General features: G+C 51.7%; 1 non-coding gene across 1 annotated transcript in view; it reads right to left on the bottom strand.

The window, feature by feature from the left end:
* Positions 1–1,368, bottom strand: part of LOC126435049 (small subunit ribosomal RNA) — a 1,910-nt gene extending 542 nt beyond the window's left edge. The window contains exon 1 of the ribosomal RNA XR_007579700.1: positions 1–1,368. This exon is cut by the window's left edge and continues 542 nt beyond it. This is a non-coding gene — a ribosomal RNA (small subunit ribosomal RNA).
* Between the last annotated feature and the right edge of the window lie 3,632 nt (positions 1,369–5,000).

Here is a 5,000-nt window from a genome sequence, read left to right as displayed (position 1 = left end):
ACCACCCACCGAATCAAGAAAGAGCTATCAATCTGTCAATCCTTCCGGTGTCCGGGCCTGGTGAGGTTTCCCGTGTTGAGTCAAATTAAGCCGCAGGCTCCACTCCTGGTGGTGCCCTTCCGTCAATTCCTTTAAGTTTCAGCTTTGCAACCATACTTCCCCCGGAACCCAAAAGCTTTGGTTTCCCGGAGGCTGCCCGCCGAGTCATCGGAGGAACTGCGGCGGATCGCTGGCTGGCATCGTTTATGGTTAGAACTAGGGCGGTATCTGATCGCCTTCGAACCTCTAACTTTCGTTCTTGATTAATGAAAACATACTTGGCAAATGATTTCGCTTCTGTTCGTCTTGCGACGATCCAAGAATTTCACCTCTAACGTCGCAATACGAATGCCCCCGCCTGTCCCTATTAATCATTACCTCGGGTTCCGAAAACCAACAAAATAGAACCGAGGTCCTATTCCATTATTCCATGCACACAGTATTCAGGCGGGCTTGCCTGCTTTAAGCACTCTAATTTGTTCAAAGTAAACGTGCCGGCCCACCGAGACACTCACTCAAGAGCACCCTGGTAGGATTGCAACGGGGTCCGCCTCGGGACGCACGAGCACGCACGAGGCGCGTCGCACGCCTTCAGCTCGCCCCACCGGCAGGACGTCCCACGATACATGCCAGTTAAACACCGACGGGCGGTGAACCAACAGCGTGGGACACAAATCCAACTACGAGCTTTTTAACCGCAACAACTTTAATATACGCTATTGGAGCTGGAATTACCGCGGCTGCTGGCACCAGACTTGCCCTCCAATAGATACTCGTTAAAGGATTTAAAGTGTACTCATTCCGATTACGGGGCCTCGGATGAGTCCCGTATCGTTATTTTTCGTCACTACCTCCCCGTGCCGGGAGTGGGTAATTTGCGCGCCTGCTGCCTTCCTTGGATGTGGTAGCCGTTTCTCAGGCTCCCTCTCCGGAATCGAACCCTGATTCCCCGTTACCCGTTACAACCATGGTAGGCGCAGAACCTACCATCGACAGTTGATAAGGCAGACATTTGAAAGATGCGTCGCCGGTACGAGGACCGTGCGATCAGCCCAAAGTTATTCAGAGTCACCAAGGCAAACGGACCGGACGAGCCGACCGATTGGTTTTGATCTAATAAAAGCGTCCCTTCCATCTCTGGTCGGGACTCTGTTTGCATGTATTAGCTCTAGAAGTACCACAGTTATCCAAGTAACGTGGGTACGATCTAAGGAACCATAACTGATTTAATGAGCCATTCGCGGTTTCACCTTAATGCGGCTTGTACTGAGACATGCATGGCTTAATCTTTGAGACAAGCATATGACTACTGGCAGGATCAACCAGGGAGCTGCGTCAACTAGAGCTGAGCAGCCGGCCGCCCGGGAGTGTGTCCCGGGGGCCCGCGCGAACACGCAAGCGTCCGCTCAATTATTCTGCAAACAGGAGGAGGCTGAGCTCCCCTGCACCATACACCTCGAAACCCTCTCAGGTCCCGGCGGCGCGCAGCGCCGTCCTAAGTACTTGGTCGGGTTCGAGAGAGGCGCAATCGCCCGGAGTTTGGCGAGTAGACGCTTTAGGTGCGACCACCCGTGCTCCCAACTGAGCTTGCCGCTGCCGACAGAGGCCCGGGAGCGTGCTGTCGTGGCATTGCCGGCGGGAGACAACACGCGCCACCTACGGTGACCGGCAGCTCCAACGCCAGCGCCACAGAAGGACAAAAGCCCCACTTGGGTGCCGAAGCGAACTCTCCCAGCACAGCGCACGCGCCAACACGTCCGCACAGCTGCGATACAAACCACCTGCGAGAACCGCAGAGGCGACCGAGCAGCAGACGGCGTCGCGGCGCCGAGCGCCAGGCGGCGGCGCATCCTCAGCGCACACAGTCCTCAATCGGACCAGCACACTGCAGATGTCCACCGCGCTTCGCACCGGGCCCGCGAGGACCTACTTTGGCCGCACGGCGCCGCGTGCAGGGTGCGCCGGCGCGCAGCTGCGCCGCCTGCCGCCTCCGTCGGCCGGCGCGCCTGCCACTGGCCGCCCCCACCAGCCGGCTGTAGCGCGTGCGCCCACGCACCGCGCGGCCAGCACGCCGGGAGGCCCCCCCTCACCGGCCGGGGACGGTCCCACCCAGCCACCGCCGCGTATCGCTTCACACCCAGATGCCATTCACGTTCGTGGGCATGGTGGGTATCGCTGGAACAACCGGTTGGTAGCTCAACCGATCGTCGCCATCACTGATTCACCTCTAGCGAGAACAACCGCACCACAACGGTTTACCAGTTGTTCATTTGCGTAACGTCACCAGCAAACGTAGGCGTCCATCGCCATTTGCAAATTCAACGATTGTTGCATGCCTGTGTCAGGTGTCACGACACACTGTCTGCCCACATACACGCAACAACATGTGCACGCTTCGCGAACACGTGGAAGGTGGCCCCCGTACGTATGCGATGTCCATTGCGCGAACGACTGTCAACCGGCCTCTGTCGCATGTCGCAGATGTGGAACGCAGTGCACCATGCTATCACGGTGTGTGAGAAGAGACGACTACGTCTGACAACACGCGCCACTACATCAACAGACGGCTCATGCTGATCGCCATCCAGGGCATACCACACTGCAATCCAGCTCTTATAGGGAGACGACACGTAGCTGAGTGCACAACATTTGGACCGCATGGTTCGCCGTTGTTGGCGCAGTCGTTGTACGGTCACATGTACCACGATGTATCATTCAGTACATGAGGACCAATGTGCAGTACAGTGTGTGATTTGGACGTACAACATCAGCGGACAGTTGACACAGGCCGTACCACAGCGTAGGCTAAGTGCTTCGCCATGCGAATGCCAATGAACAACTGCAAATGCCAATGAACAACTGCAAAGGGCATTGAGCATGTACGTCCTGCTGCCATCCACATTACAGTGTATAGCTGCAAGGTGTTTAACATGAAGCGATACACTGGGGACCGGGCAGTGCGAGTAGCAAACTATATTGCGGGGGTTGCAGTTGGGCAACACTACACTAATTTAACGCGTCGTATGACAATTACAGAGCAGGTTAAGGCCCAACGTGTGTTGGGTTAAGGCCCAACGTGTGTTGGGTTAAGGCCCAACGTGTGTTGGGTTAAGGCCCAACGTGTGTTGGGTTAAGGCCCAACGTGTGTTGGGTTAAGGCCCAACGTGTGTTGGGTTAAGGCCCAACGTGTGTTGGGTTAAGGCCCAACGTGTGTTGGGTTAAGGCCCAACGTGTGTTGGGTTAAGGCCCAACGTGTGTTGGGTTACAGCACAATGTGGGTTACGTTAAGGCGCAATATAGGTTACGTTAAGGCGCAATATAGGTTACGTTAAGGCGCAATATAGGTTACGTTAAGGCGCAATATAGGTTACGTTAAGGCGCAATATAGGTTACGTTAAGGCGCAATATAGGTTACGTTAAGGCGCAATATAGGTTACATTAAGGCGCAATATAGGTTACATTAAGGCGCAATATAGGTTACGTTAAGGCGCAATATAGGTTACGTTAAGGCGCAATATAGGTTACGTTAAGGCGCAATATAGGTTACGTTAAGGCGCAATATAGGTTACGTTAAGGCGCAATATAGGTTACGTTAAGGCGCAATATAGGTTACGTTAAGGCGCAATATAGGTTACGTAAAGGCGCAATATAGGTTACGTTAAGGCGCAATATAGGTTACGTTAAGGCGCAATATAGGTTACGTTAAGGCGCAATATAGGTTACGTTAAGGCGCAATATAGGTTACGTTAAGGCGCAATATAGGTTACGTTAAGGCGCAATATAGGTTACGTTAAGGCGCAATATAGGTTACGTTAAGGCGCAATATAGGTTACATTAAGGCGCAATATAGGTTACATTAAGGCGCACTATAGGTTACGTTAAGGCGCAATATAGGTTACGTTAAGGCGCAATATAGGTTACGTTAAGGCGCAATATAGGTTACGTTAAGGCGCAATATAGGTTACGTTAAGGCGCAATATAGGTTACGTTAAGGCGCAATATAGGTTACGTTAAGGCGCAATATAGGTTACGTTAAGGCGCAATATAGGTTACGTTAAGGCGCAATATAGGTTACGTTAAGGCGCAATATAGGTTACGTTAAGGCGCAATACAGGTTACGTTAAGGCGCAATACAGGTTAGGTTAAGGCGCAATACAGGTTAGGTTAAGGCGCAATACAGGTTACGTTAAGGCGCAATATAGGTTAGGTTAAGGCGCAATATAGGTTAGGTTAAGGCGCAATACAGGTTAGGTTAAGGCGCAATACAGGTTACGTTAAGGCGCAATACAGGTTAGGTTAAGGCGCAATACAGGTTAGGTTAAGGCGCAATACAGGTTAGGTTAAGGCGCAATACAGGTTAGGTTAAGGCGCAATACAGGTTAGGTTAAGGCGCAATACAGGTTAGGTTAAGGCGCAATACAGGTTAGGTTAAGGCGCAATACAGGTTAGGTTAAGGCGCAATACAGGTTAGGTTAAGGCGCAATACAGGTTAGGTTAAGGCGCAATACAGGTTAGGTTAAGGCGCAATACAGGTTAGGTTAAGGCGCAATACAGGTTAGGTTAAGGCGCAATACAGGTTAGGTTAAGGCGCAATACAGGTTAGGTTAAGGCGCAATACAGGTTAGGTTAAGGCGCAATACAGGTTAGGTTAAGGCGCAATACAGGTTAGGTTAAGGCGCAATACAGGTTAGGTTAAGGTACGACATAGGTTAGGTTAAGGTACGACATAGGTTAGGTTAAGGTACGACATAGGTTAGGTTAAGGTACGACATAGGTTAGGTTAAGGTACGACATAGGTTAGGTTAAGGTACGACATAGGTTAGGTTAAGGTACGACGTAGGTTAGGTTAAGGTACGACGTAGGTTAGGTTAAGGTACGACGTAGGTTAGGTTAAGGTACGACGTAGGTTAGGTTAAGGTACGACGTAGGTTAGGTTAAGGTACGACGTAGGTTAGGTTAAG

This window comes from Schistocerca serialis, unplaced genomic scaffold, assembly GCF_023864345.2.
Source record: "Schistocerca serialis cubense isolate TAMUIC-IGC-003099 unplaced genomic scaffold, iqSchSeri2.2 HiC_scaffold_1196, whole genome shotgun sequence".
Lineage (NCBI taxonomy): Eukaryota > Metazoa > Arthropoda > Insecta > Orthoptera > Acrididae > Schistocerca > Schistocerca serialis.
Note: the sequence above shows the minus strand (reverse complement) of the source record. Positions and strands in the feature narration are given on the sequence as shown.